This window comes from Dipteris shenzhenensis, chromosome 31, assembly GCF_047967505.1.
Source record: "Dipteris shenzhenensis isolate YYH24624 ecotype China chromosome 31, Dip_SZ_1.0, whole genome shotgun sequence".
Lineage (NCBI taxonomy): Eukaryota > Viridiplantae > Streptophyta > Polypodiopsida > Gleicheniales > Dipteridaceae > Dipteris > Dipteris shenzhenensis.
The window spans coordinates 30,286,449-30,301,915 of record NC_141626.1 but is presented as its reverse complement, the minus strand read 5'-3'; positions in this window follow the sequence as shown (position 1 = coordinate 30,301,915).

Sequence of the window (15,467 nt, the reverse complement as noted above, 5' to 3'; positions counted from 1 at the left end):
GTCATCAAATGATGGTGGCAGAACATATGGCAAACTATGATCAAGTTCCATCTGATTGGCTGTTTGAGTACCTTTTAAAAAAAGCTGGATCTTGCCGTGATCAGCGCGGATTCAGCTCAAACAAATTGCATTGTTTAGTTAGTTTTGAGTACAACAACATGCAGCAATTAGACGAAGATCATATGCATTAAACACGGAAGTCATTACAAAAAGCAAATTGGCATTTACGTCCATAGTTCATAAAACAAAACAGTACTGATACAGAACTCTGTATGTATCAGCTGCATTCAGCTTGTCGCTCACGGTTTACATAAGAGCCAATACAAAAAAATCCTCAAGTAATATGTATGCCTTTAATTCTTGAAACCAAGGGGATGTACATCGGCTGCGTCTCACTCTCAGATTGGTCAGAGGCACTTGCATTTCAACGATCTCCTTGTCGGGTTGCCTTACAAACGGCTAGAAGATTCAAGGGACGGCGTTGATGTGTGTGATTTCTCGCCTCCTTCACTTATATCTGCACCGGCAGTTTCCCCAGCGGCGGTTTCTTTTGGTGGACTGAAAGAAGATGAAGCTGATGTCACTTGGCGTTAGGGCAGATGGTGATACCAAAGACCTCCATATACATCACTTCCATCTCGTGTCCCTGATAGGGAGTGACCCAGGAGGCTGACGAGTAGTAGTGGTCATCTCCAAGCATTTTGAGCATACATTTATTGAAAGGCATGCCGATTCTGCAACCTAGTTTGTACTTCCAACATATGAAACTCCGCTCAAACACATTTGCACTCGTCAGACACACGAGTTTTTACCTTGTCCGCTCCATACCTTATGTATAGCTCCTTTCCTGTTTGCAGGTCCTCTGCGCTAACGTTCTTCCAAAAGTATTGGAAATGCGTCTGCCCCAAATCCTTCGTGGAGTAACCAAGCATCCCATGATACGTGTGTAGGTTCATCATCATTCCACACATCCGCCTAAAAATTCGTAAAATCCAACATTTGAGCACACGAGCAGAAAGATTTTGAAATTTCGAGTGATTTTCCTTTTTGAACCACCTGAATCCGAGTTATCCAGCAAAAGATATGAGCCTTTGAAGTTTTGGCTATGTATAAGTGAAAAGGGGGGCCCAAAAAAAAAAGAAAAAAGAGCCGCGTTGCATTTCGGCCGCCAAATTACCATGTGGCATCAAAATAGACGCGTAAACAACACATGGCAATTGCGTCTGACGAACAACCTTTTGCATTTCGTGCGGTGACTATGAAGTGCAACTCAAGTGTGTGTGTCAACATCGGCGACAGCTCTTGATGACTTCCTGACATGTGTGTTCCCTCATGTGGCCTGGCAAACGTGCTACCCACGTGGCATTTGGTGGTGGCGTGTGTTTGATTGGCCCGGCTTTGTGTAGTTTGGTCTTTGTTAGGTTTAACCAGTTGGTCATGTTTGTTTGTAGTAGGGTTTCTCCACAAGGGGGTGTTGGAGGTGGTGGCCTTCATCCCACAATTGAGTTAAGGGGAGCATGGTTTATTGGTGGCAGCTGTCACACTATAGGACGTGTGGCATTGGTGGGATGTAATCCCATAAGCAATACTCTGGCCCTAGTGGCCTTAGATATATTGTCTTGATTTCCCCTCTCTCTCTCATCCCTCTTGGGACCTTTTGGGAGAAGAGAGGTATGCGTGGCTAGGAGGTGGGGGAATTGGGATCTCCCTCACTCAACTGTGTCCTTGGGACACATGGCAGCCATGGAGGCTGCCAATAATCATCACTATACATTTGATCCTACTAGTTGAAAGCAATCCAAGTAAGTTTGCCTTCTTAAACATTTTCACAAAACACATATACACAACCCAAAAAAAAACCCCCCAAAAAAAGTTAATTTATACTATTTAAAAAGACTACCATGTGGCATTTCAATCGTCACAATGCCATGTGTCAGGTTTTTTCTAGGTGTCAAGCTTTTTCCAAACCTTGAAATCCCAAGAGAGAGAGAGAGAGAGAGAGAGCGAGAGCGTTTGTGCATGCGTGCACACATGCATATGTTTTAAATGCTCTTGCATCATCATTCCATACATCCGCCTAAAAATTTATAACTTGAAATAGACGTTTAATTTGTTGCCAAATGAGCACACAAGCAGAAAGATCTTAAAATTCAGAGTAATTTTCCTTTTTGAAGCACCTCAATCTGAGTTATGCATCAAAAGTTATGAGCCTTTGAAGTTTTGGCTATGTATAAGTGAAAAAGGGGGGCCAAAAAAAAAAAAAAGACCACGTTGCATTTTAGATGTAGAAGTGCCACGTGGTCCTTTTTTGTTTGTTTTTGGCCCCCCTTTTCACTTATACATAGCCAGAACTTCAAAGGCTCATAACTTTCGATGCATACCTCAAATTGAGGTGATTCAAAAAGGAAAATTACTCAAAATTTTAAGATCTTTCTGCTCATGAGGTCAGATTGGAGATTCGGCAACAAATAATTGTTCCTTTTTAAACTATTTTTGGCCATATACTTGGCCCAAAAATCATGCCAAGTAGAGGGAGGTTCCCAATCTCCCTTCCTAGCCACACTGCCTCTCTCAAAAGGCCAGCGAGATTATAAGAGAGGCTCCATAAGTAGTTTTAACTATACCCAAGTACCCATGATTATGGAATTAGTCTTTCCTTCATCCACGTGTCATACAATGCCTACTTGAGGCATTATTCCTTCAAATAACTGCCTTATTTATTTGCCACTCATATATTTCCTTATGCCTTGTGAAGGGGTTTGTGACACACAATCGGCCTTGAAATACGAGATTTTTGCATCACAAACTCGACTCCCCACAAAGGTCAACCTATCACATGGATACAAGAGCCGAGTTAACAAATTTAGCCACTCTTGCCAATACACGTGGACTGCATAGTCCATCAATCCTATGTCAGCCACCTTAAAAATTGTGCCAATCATCGTTGCCTAAAATTGCCTTTCTACTGCCAACAAAATATTCCCATAATCTTGCTCTGATGCAAACACATCTACTTGCAAACATATCTACTTTGTGCTTTTAAGAGTGATGGGTCTCCATCCAAATGAGCACATGTTCATCCATCAACCTATGCTCTCAATGATAGAAGTGGCTATGGTGCTATCTCGTGAGTGGACATACCCATGGCTATGTGTGATGATAATAGAGAATCACAATGCAATTCAAGGAGAGTTTTTGGGATGTGAAGTTGTGACTTTTGATGCAAGACTCCATAGTCTAATATCGTAAGAAATACAAGCTCTTATAAGTTTAAATTTCTAGTCTATTCCAAATTGTTCATGTCTGAAGTTTGCTTCATTATAAGCTACCTCAACTTTAAACTTCAAGTGAAAAGAATATTTTTGAGTGGTTTTTTTTCAAGATATGGACAAGATTCATGCCAATCCTTAAATGTAAAGGGGAGACTTAATATAATCATGTGTTTGGAAGAGAGGGCAAAGACATGGGGATGGAGAGAATACCATAGTGTAATAACTGTGACAAAGAAGACTAATAATTTATTTCTATGGGATGTGATATATATATATCGAGAGAGAGACAATCATAGTGCAAAAACAATGACAAGAAAAACTAATAATTTATTTCAATGGAAATGTGACAAAGCGAGAGATAGATAGATAGATAGATAGATAGATGGATAGAGAGAGAGAGAGAGAAAGAGAGAGAGAGAGAGAGAGAGAGAGAGAGAGAGAGAGAGAGAGAGAGAGAGAGAGAGAGAGAGAGAGTCATAGTGTAATAGCAACGAGAGAGAGAGAGAGAGAGAGAGAGAGAGAGAGAGAGAGAGAGAGAGAGAGAGAGAGAAAGAGAGAGAGAGAGAGTCATAGTGTAATAACAATGACAAGAACAAAAAATCATTTCAATGGGAATGTGACAAAGGGATAGAGAGAGAGAGAGAGAGAGAGAGAGAGAGAGAGAGAGAGAGAGAGTCTAGTGCCATAGCATTGACAAGAAATATTAATAATTTACTTCAATGAGTGAGTGTGTGTGTGTGTGCACGCATGCGCATGTGCGTGCACACACTCACGCTCATGCACGTGCATGCATGCATGCATTAGTGTGTGTGTATAAAGTGTGGATCTTACTAGCCTAATCTACCACTCAATGAGCATAAAGATTATGGAATATCAAACCAAGTATAGAAAACCATGAGGAGAGAGATAGAAAGTATGAAACACTCAATCTATTCCAATGTGCTTTTGCAATACAAGAGATAGGCTTCTTAGATAGAGAGATCCTTTTGAATAGTCAACACTTATGGGATCCTCTCTCCCGTGGAACCTTATCGCATGAGGAGCTACTATTTGGCATTTCTTAGCTTGTTGTTGACTTGCCTAAATTCGGCAATGGTCTACTTGCTTGCATTACTCCAATCATCATCAGTTTGCTTTGCAGGCTCTTGAATCGAATTATAATAGGCCTAAAAGGCAACAGTGCTGAATATACAAACCACCTTTAATCCAAGCTCTTCCAATAGGGAAGAATGAGCACACATCTCTAAAACTAAAAAATATTCTAGGCTAAGTTCAACCTAAGCTCTGATACCATGTAAAGTGCGGACATTACTAGCCTAATCTACCACTCAATGAGCATAAAGATCACGGAGGATCAAACCAAGTACGGAAACCATGAGGAGAGAGACAGAAAGTATGAAACACTCAATCTATTCCAATGTGCTTTTGCAATACAAGAGATAGGCTTCTTATATAGAGAGAGCCTTTTGAAGAGTCAACACTTGTGAGATCCTCTCTCTCCTTGTGGATGTCCTTGATCCACATGTTCACATCATTTAGTCCACATCCTAGGGTGGCTACTTTAATACATTCCTACACCATACACCTTTCCTGCTAATTCATGTGCTCATGGCACCATATCTCAACTGTGTGTGTGTGGGAGGGAGAGAGAGAGAGACACACACATAGAGAGAGAGAGAGAGAGAGAGAGAGAGAGAGAGAGAGAGAGAGAGAGAGAGAGAGAGAGAGAGAGAGAGAGAGAGAGAGAGAGAGAGAGAGAGAGAGCATGGAAGAATAGGAAACAAAGGGGAGGGGAGATAGACGAATGCTGGAGAGGGGAGAGGAAACAAGGGAGGGAGGGAGGGAGAGAGAGAGAGAGAGAGAGAGAGAGAGAGAGAGAGAGAGAGAGAGAGAGAGAGAGAGAGAGAGAGAGAGAGAGAGAGAGAGAGAGTGTAAGCTCATCATTTCTGCACACACTCACCTAAAAAATGCACCCTTCTAGGTTCTATAACTGTCTTCTCAAATAGTGGTAAATGATTTATCTATTCCCAAGTTATGCTTACATTGTTCTCTCTTTATATAAGTGAGATAGAGCTAGTAAATGCATTACTTTCAATGGAAAGCATGGGTGGTGAAATGACATAAATACTGTTTATATTCAAGCTTTTTCTTAATTCCAACAATTTATCATGCTAGATTCTTGGGTGAATGCTTTGGATTTTAGAGGTGCTAGAGAGGACGTTTATGATTCTTCCTACAATTCCATATTGTGCACAAACTCCAAATTCTCTTACTTGTGTGAAATTTATGTGAGGAGATCTATGTGCCCTTCAATGGTGAGGAGATCTATGTGCCCTTCAATGGTGTTTAGACCAACTACTTCTTTTAGGTCCTATTTACATTGGGCACATGAGACTTCGGATTGCATTTGTGAGATTCAAATAATTGTATACTCTTTCTTAGTATTGGCACTCTCTTACTCTAGGGATTGTAACAAAGCCATCTTTTCTTTGGGTTAGCCGATCATTTAAAGTCTTGGATGCACCTATTCTAATTCTCTTAAAGCACAACCTCTTAGAACAAATGCATGCATAGATCAGGATATCCGCAATTGCTTTGAGTACGCATTTTTTTTGGGGACAAAAAGAGAAATTGTTGTATTTATAACAAAGATATTACATTGTTTGTTGAAAGCTCCATGTGAGGAGTTTTTTTCAATAGTAAAATTGAAAGCACCATATCAACTAGCCCCTAGTAGTAAATGTAGATATTGTGAACAGAGACAAAAGAGCTTGCACAAAAACATGATATCCTAGTGAAAAGCTGCATCCCTTCAGTTTGGTTCATCTTTTACGGTGGTAGAAGTGTGGGGAGAAATAGAACCTGTAGGAGCATCAAAAGTAGGAGAAAAAGAAAGTGGGGAGGGGTACTTCATTTCTCTATCCTTTGAAAATGAAAACATTCATTTCACCTTGAAGCTGGTCATGAGAGTCATTAAAAATATTTATGGTTGTTTTAAGCCTTTCTTGTTCCTATGCCACCAATAGGAAAAAAATATTTTTGCATTACTATCAGTATTATTAAACTTGAAATAGCGCCTAGAGATCCAAATAATCCACTGTACATGTGCTCTTATATGGACCCTTTAACAAAATTTCCTTCCAATTCAACGGCTCCCTACATACATCTGCACAAACTTACAAAGTCTCCTTGTAGATGGGCACAAAACAAAAATGTGTAAAATGCCATTCTTGTGGTTGCCTCACCTTCATCTCCTTTACCTATGGCAAGACTTCTAGCATTTGTCCAGAATTGCATGTTTTGGATGAGCCAAAGCAAGATGGAGTCCTTTTCAGGGATGCTTTCTGTTCAAACATTTGTGAATATGGTTCTCTAGATATTTTTATTGTCGTGAAGTTTCCATCCGACAATAATAACCCTATAGTAGAGGAGGGAGTGGGGATGGAAAGAAAATTAGAGCCACCTATCGAACTGAATTCAAGGATGTACCTGCTTTCCACATGGTTTCACCATTCCATAGCTTGATCCTCCCATTACCAAGTTTTGGGAATCATTTGTGAGTGCAAATTCTCTCCGAATTTCTGGCCAAGTCTTCCATCTTAAATTTGCTTTGTTCAAAATCTGACCCTAGAATTATAGTCCTTTTTTGAAAAGCAGCCTAGCCACATCAAAGTCCTTATCTTACAAAGGCTTGTCCTTGTGGATTACTGAGACCCAAATAGAGTCAAGAGCCATGAAATCCCCCTTGCTTGAGAACATTAATTCCTCAAATGCTTTTCACAAATATTGCCAAAGGGGGCTTCCTTTGGAACTATAGGCTTTAAGGCTATAACTCGTTGAGAGAAAAGGAAACTTCTTCCACTTGGGAGCTCTTATTGGTCTAATTTTCTTAGTGTTGTGTGTAGTCACTGTCAAGGTTCAAGATAGCTTTGATGATGTAGGAGGCAAAGAGTTTCTTGGCAGCTTTGTCAATATCTACTATGCCTAAGGCCCCCCTCCCATTTGGGAGTTGTGTAGAAGGACCATCTTACCTTGGAAATCCTATTGTCACTTCCCTTCAAAAAAATCTACATAATTTGATATATTTGTTCAGAGTATCTTTGGAAGGAAACCAACAAGAGAGAGAAAAAATGCCTATGGGATATATAAAGTGGTTAAAGACCATTTTCCTACCAGCTAGGTTGGCCTAAAATCCCCACCATTTATCCAAAACACTTATTTCATTAGTTTTGGACTCATATGTCTACTTTTGGACTATTCCTTAAAATCCTTCCCAAATGAAAAGTTTACTTTATGAAACTGTCATTCGAGAATCAAAAGTTTACTTTCTGGCACTATCATTTTCACATAAGACATTTCAAAATATCTCTTTACAATGTTGTACAAATAATGCAAAAACTACTATTAAATCCTAAATTTGTATTTCTTGTTTATAAAAATCATATTCTTAAACTAAAAATTCCGAGTTATTAGTTTAAATCCATGAAAAACCATGCTATTGAGGATTCACAACATTTTAAAAATGTATACATAAGAGACCTGTAAGACTCTTTTTACTTGCAGAAAACTATAACACTCTTGAATATTCAAGAAATTAAAAGGTTTATATAGACATGAGACATGATGGAAGCCTCTTTTGTACTCCAAAAAATAGCAATAGCTATGCTTGCAATTTTACATTATCATGTCATAACTTTTACAACAAATATTGCTCTGGATGAGTCTTTGTACAAAGGATCTCCTGTGGCCTTTTCAATAATTTAATTTTTCCTTTACAATGAGTTTAGTACAAATGGGCGATCCAAACATTTGCTTGTTTGAATGTCCTTTTCTATCATGATCACAGAAATGAGCGATCCAAACATTTGCGTGTTCAGAATGTCCTTTTGTCGTCACTTGTCGCTTGGGTGCCATCTTCATTCACTCTCATCTGACAACCACCACCACCTTCACTCTTTCTTGATATTTGAATGGTGTTATCATGGGCATTCTTCATTTGCGCTATCTCCTTCTACTTCCTCCCGGGCGAGCATCTTTATGAACTCTGTAATGTGCGTAATAATTGGTTATAGTAATTTTATTTTGTCTTCTACATCATACCCCATGTGCTTCTTTGTTTTCTTTGACCTTGATTTCCAGGATACTATGACTGTCTCTGTGGAAAGTCTTGAAATTGCTTCATGGTTTGGGACCCATTCCTTTTTCAGACAACTACTATACAATGTACTATTATCTTGGTTCTCCTTCCTGCCCCTTGGCTCATACCATACCACTGTAAATGTTGTAGCTCTCCCCCGGTCATCCATGCTCACGTCAACTACTTTCGCAACCCAAAACTTCACATTCTCATGTTCATCATCCGATGGTCGAACTGCAACAAAACAATGGACATCTATGTCTATTTATGGCATAAACTCTTTCTTCTTGGGTCCACAATATGGACGTGGAAGCAATGATTCAAACTCATTTTCAAAGAGACCACATGCTGGACGCAAGTCATTACCAACATTTGGCCAAAATAAAGGCCGTTCTACCTTAATATCATCTTCTCGCATTTTTGCAAGGTCCTTTATCAATTGGTAGGTCTTGCTAATTACAATAGTAGTGTGTTCCTTCCAAGAGGGCTTCCAATCAGGAAATCTCCGGAGCATTTCCTCTTTGTATGCAATAAAAGCTTTTAAGCCTTCTATTTCACCTTTGGATTTCTCGCTGAATTCTTTTATAGGAGCCCATGTTGGATGCATTTCTTTGCTCAGGATTGAAGTTAGGAGAGAGTAAGGTTCTTTAGGTTCCCATTTTGTATCAAGAGAATAGTGTTGCCATTGCATCATTGGTTTTCATCCTTTAAGAAAAATCGAAAATAGTGTGGAGCGCTATGACCTATCAGGGCATCACCACCTTTTTGTATGAAAGGTAGAATAAAGCTCTTTCAATCATACATCCTCTCAACCATTGAGCATATTGTTCCTTCCTTACGGCCACCAACTTGCCTCCCACATTTTCTTATCAAGTCATCCATTGTCTCCATGTCCTTGTGTTTTAGTTCTCTTGAAACTGTGCTAAATACCTGATCGATATCCTCATGTGTGTGCCCAACCAACAAAAACCCAACTTCAATCTCATTGAAGATTCTATGAGCGATTAGCATTGAGCAAAATGCAAAGAAGAGTACATTCTTATTCTCTCGTCCGCAATTGTCTGCTTGTACTCTCAAAGTTGCTGATAGGCGACCTTTTTCTGCATGTACATTGTGAATTGCCTTCATAACATATGTTACAACTTGATTGCTATCGTGTAGATGCAAGGAATCAATCCAAAAAGTATTTGCCTTGTAGCTTAGGTGGAGTGTTAACGAATCGAGGTAATGTTGTTGTATTTTGATCCATACCATCTACAATAATGCACATGTACTCATTTGGGTGAGAAATAGCTTGCTCCTTCCAAAATGCATATTTTATTCTAGAATGTCGAACAAGTCCATGATGAAATTATCTCTTTCTTTTGTAAGCTTCTTTTTGTTCTGGAGATGTTGCACTCTCAAGTGCTCGCTTTAGATCATCACAGTCATTGCACTTTGACATTTTTGCCTCTTTGGGATTTTAACATGTCCAAAGCTTTTTTTCCAAAGAGTATACAAAGTATGAAAAGATGCTGGTGCATGCCCTCTTTGCCTCTGTGTTTCTCCAATAAAGTTAAATACTTCTTTTTTGGTCAAACCTATCGGAAGATGCATTTATGATAGGTGGGGTTGCGGTAAAGCATTTTCATAAATGTAATCTTTCAAAATTGCTGTTGCCGCAACCGTTGAGGCTCTTGTTTTGGGCCTTCCTATGTTTCCATGAATGTTAAATTTAACTCCATACTTTGCTTTATTAGCCAAATTCCAATATGTGCCATGTGATAATCCTGTAATAATGCGATATGCATTATTGCATATACTTTTTCCATTTATAAGAGGCCTTATTTGATGTCCTGAACTTCGCCTTCTCTTATCATTTACAAGAAAGCAAGACAATCTCGTGAGTAGGTATTCATTTCTTCTGCTTCCTTTCCTTTGCCAGACATGTTCTCTACAACCCTTGATGTCATGTAAGTTAATGGATCGCATACATGTATGCTTACAGCATGTAGATCACATTGCTCTTAGCATAACATCTTCATTCATTACTCTTATTCTCTTTGGTTGCTTTTCTGGATCTGCTTGCACTCGTTGTCTTTTCATGCATTTGTATGTCCATTTTGGGACCTTCTGTACATTCTTATTTGGATTTGTGTAGTTCTCCTTGTAAGATTTATTTGTCATGTTGTCTTCATGAGATGTTGCATCCTTGATCTTATCACTCTGATAGTCAAATACTGAATATTCCTTTGTTGATGTCATCCTTGCTTTTGATACATTCGTCAAACCATTTGTAACATTTACAAGTTCACAATCAAAGTCAAACACCGAATAGTCCTTTGTTGATCTCATCCCTACTTTTGATACAATCATAGAACCACTTATCACAATGGCATTAGAGTGTCCCGAATGATCTTCAAACTCATCTATTCCTGAGAGAACATCAATCATTGATGCACTTTCTATGGATTTCATAACTCCATAGTCAGTGGTGATAGAGTGTCCAGAATGATCTTCAAACTCATCTATTCCTGAGAGAACATCGCTCATCGATGCACTTTCTATGGATTTCATAACTCCATAGTCTTGAAACTCCTCTACTCCAGAGAGAACATCACTCATTATACTATCGTGCATGATTTCCATAATTCCATAGTTACCTGGTTTGACTCCAAGAACTTTATTTGTATCCATGAAGCCATCCATGCTTGAAAATATAACACTTTTGACATCTTTGCCCAAGTTCTCAATGTGCATGAACTCATCCACCCCGGATAAGGCATCACTTGTGAAATATTTTTCTTTCTCGGTACCAATGAACTCATCGACTTCTGATAAGACGTCAGTGCTATAGTTGAGTGCATTGGAATCATCCATCTCTGAAGGAATAGAGCTTGGTACATTGGCATATTATTTCAATTCTTTGATGTTGTAGTATAGATTATGTTTATCATTAAAAACCACATGCTGAGTCTTTCCAATCTTTAAAAATTGCATGCTCCATCTCAAATCCTTACCTACCTCATAGTAGGGACCATCCAATAACATTGAGTTATCATCCATACCATCATCAGTAACTTTTTGAATTCTCATCTGCGCAAATGTCCAGTGTTCCACTTGTTCAAATCCCAAGACTTGACCTTCTGCTACATTCTTATTTGCAAATGATAACATTTGTAAAATATCTCCCACTCTAAAATCCAAAGATATGCACTTTGTATTCCTGATGACATGTGTTGGATAAGTCTCATCTTTGTCCCATGCAATAAATGCTTTGTTGGAAGTATTATAGGGCATAACATCTCCAAGGATTTCCATATCCGCACACTTATGCTTTAGCTCAACATGTGCACTAAGAATCCTTGATACGATAACCGCCACCTTATCTTCGCCAAGTCTTCTAAAGTGACAAATAGAATTTGGATCACTTCCATGGATTGTAGCAAATGCAACTACTTCTCTTTTACAACATAAAATCACCTCCATCCCCGGAATAAATTTTGTAACCATCTCCTTTATGAGTTTCCTTTGCAAACAAGCTGTAACAACCATTATAAAGAACATTAGTCTCTTCTCAATAATCTACTTTATTAATGATTTAAAAATCTAGAACTTGTTTAAAAATTTAATTAGACACTAACCAATAACAACCGTAAACCAATAACAACCCTAAACCCTAAACCCTAAACCATAAACCAAAATAACCCTAAACCCTAAACCCTCAACCCTCAACCCTAACCAATAACAACCCTAAACCCTAAACCCTAACTCCCAAACCCTAAACCCCTAAACCCTAAACCCTAAACCCTAAACCCTAACTCCTAAACCCTAAACCCTAAACCCTAAACCCTAAACCCTTAACCCCCAAACCCTAAACCCTAAACCCTAACCCCCAAACCCTAAACCCTAACTCCCAAACCCTAAACCCTAAACCCTAACTCCTAAACCCTAAACCCTAAACCCTAAACCATTAACTCTAACCCCCAAACCCTAAAGCCTAAACCCTAACCCCCAAACCCTAAACCCTAACTCCCAAACCCTAAACCCTAAACCCTAAACCCTAACTCCTAAACCCTAACTCCCAAACCCTAAATCCTAACCCTAAACCCTAAACCCTAAACCCTAAACCCTAAACCTTAAATCGCTAACTCCCAAACCCTAAACCCTAACCCCTAAACCCTAAACCCTAAACCCTAACCCCCAAACCCTAAACCCTAAACGCTAAACCCTAAATCCTAAACCCTAACCCCCAAACCCTAAACCCTAAACCCTACCCCCTAAACCCAAACCACCAAACTCTAAACCCTAACCCCCAAACCCTGAACCCTAAACCCTAACCCTCAAACCTAACTCCCAAACCTTAAACCCTAAACCCTAAACCCTACCCCCCAAACCCTAAATCCAAACCACCAAACCCTAAACCCTAACTCACAAACCCTAAACCCGAACCCTAATTCCTAACTCACAAACCCTAAACCGTAAACCCTAACTCACCAAACCCCAAATCCTAAACCCAAACCACGAAATCCTAAACCTTAAATCCTATGAGTGTTTTTAGTAATATCATTTATTTAAGTAATAGTTTTAATTAGAATTCATAAGTAATAGTGGAATTGATAGTTGGGAGGGTGGTAGTGGGAGAAAGGGAGAGTGGGAAAGTGGAGAAAGGGAGTGTGGGAGGGTGGTAGTGGGAGAAAGGGAGAGTGGGAGAGGGAGTGGGAATGGGGGCGGTGGGGGTGGGGGTGGGAGGATGGGAGTGGGAGTGGGAGAGGGAGTGGGAATGGGGGAGGTGGGGGTGGGGGTGGGAGAATGGGAGTGGGAGTGGGAGAGGGAGTGGGAATGGGGGAGGTGGGGGTAGGGTGAGGGTGGGAGGATGGGAGTGGGAGTGGGAGGGGTGGGGAGTGGGAGTGGGAGGATGGGAGTGGGAGAGGGAGTGGGAATGGGGGAGGTGGGGGTGGAAGTGGGAGGGGTGAGGTGGGAGGATGGGAGTGGGAATGGGGGAGGTGGGGGTGGAAGTGGGAGGGGTGGGGTGGGAGGATGGGGGAGGGAGTGGGAATGGGGGAGGTGGGGGGGTGGGAAAATGGGAGTGGGAGTGGGAGAGGGAGTGGGAGGATGGGAGTGGGAGGGGTGAGGTGGGAGGATAAGGGTGGGAGAATGGGAGTGGGAGTGGGAATGGGAGTGGGAATAGGGGGGGAGGGGTGGGGGTGGGAGGATGGGAGTGGGAGTGAGAGGTGGAGGTGGGAGGATGGGAGTGGGTGGGAGAATGGGAGTGGGAATGGGGGAGGTGGGGGTGGGGTGAGGGTGGGAGTGGGAGGGGTGGGGTGGGAGGATGGGAGTGGGAGAGGGAGTGGGAATGGGGAAGGTGAAAGAATGGGCGTGGGCATGGGAGTAGGAATGGGGGAGGTGGGGTGGGAGGATGGGGGTGGGAGTGGGAATGGGGTGGGAGGATGGGAGTGGGTGGGAGAGAGAGAGAAGATAATCTAATAGAGAGGCCAATGGGAGAGGAGATAATGTTATAGAAGGACCAATGAGAGAGAAGCACTTAAAACCCTAGTTTTTCTTATATATACTCTCCTTCTCTCATTGTTTCTCTCATTTCAACAAGGAAGAGTAAGAGGAGAAGCAAAAAGAGGAGGAAGAGCAAAAGCAAGCACAAGCAAGCACAAGCATAGATCTCAACTTTTTTCCAGGTACTTTTTTTAAAATTTGTATTCTTTGAAATTTTATTATAGAGAGAGAACTTAGAGAGAGAAAAGTGAAGGAAAGACTTTTAGAGAGAGATTATAAGAGAGAGAGTCTTGCTGCCTTGGCAGCAAAAGAGAGAGAGAGAGAGAAAGAGAGAGGGAGAGAGAGGAGAGAAGGGGGGGGGAAAGAGAGGGGAGAGAAAGGGGGGGGGAGAGAAGGGGGGGGGGGAAGAGAGGGGAGAGAGGGGGGAGGCCGCTGCCCGCAGCAGCGCGACAAAGAGGGGGGGAGAGAGAGAGAGGGGGGGGAGGCCGCTGCCGCGGCAGCGGAGAGAGGGGGGGAGAGGGAGGGGGGGAGAGGGAGGGGAGGGGAGGGGAGAGAGAGAAGGGGGGCCACTGCCGTGGCAGCGAGAAAGAAGGGGGGGGAGAGAGAGAAGGGGGGGCACAACAGCGAGAGAGAGGGGGGGAGAGAGAGAGGGGAGGCCACTGCCGCGGCAGCGAGAGAGAAGGGGGGGGCGAGAGAGAAGGGGGGGTGCGGTAGCGAGAGAGAGGGGAGGGAGAGAGAGAGAGGGGGGCCGCTGTCGCGACAGCGAGAGAGAAGGGGGGGAGAGAGAGAAGGGGGGGCGAGAGAGAGAGAGGGGGGAGAGAGAGAGAGGGGGGAGGCCGCTGCCGCGGTAGCGGAGAGAGGGGGGGAGAGGGAGGGGGGGGGGGGAGAGGGAGGGGAGGGGAGGGGAGAGAGAGAGGGGGGGCCGCTGCCACGACAGTGAGAAAGAAGGGGGGGGCACGGTAGCGAGAGAGGGGGGGAGAGACAGAGGGGGGGCCGCTGCCGCGGGAGCGAGAGAGAAGGGGGGGCAAGAGAGAAGGGGGGGCGCGGTAGCGAGAGAGAGGGGGGAGAGAGAGAGAGGGGGGGCCGCTGTCGCGGCAGCGAGAGAGAAGGGGGGGAGAGAGAGAAGGGGGGGCGAGAGAGAAGGGGGGGCACGGCAGTGAGAGAGAGGGGGGAGAGAGAGAGAGGGGGGGACCGCTGCCGCGGTAGCGAGAGAGAAGGGGGGAGAGAGAGAAGGGGGGGCCGCTGCCGTGGCAGCGAGAGAGAAAGGGGAGGGGGCAGCACGAGAGAGAGGGGGGGCGAGAGAGAGAGGGGGGGCACTGTCGCGGCAGCGAAAGAGAAGGGGGGGGAGAGAGAGAGAAGGGGGGGCCACAGTAGTGAGAGAGAAGGGGGGCCGCTGCCACGACAGCGAGAGAGAAAGGGGAGGGGGCAAGGCGAGAGAGAGGAGGGGAGAGAGAGGGGAGAGAGAGAGGGAGGGGAGGGGAGGCAGCAGCCGCGGCAGCGAGAGAGAGGGGGGGAGAGAGAGAGGGGGGGGCCGCTGCTGCGGCAACGAGAGAGAGGGGGGAGAGAGA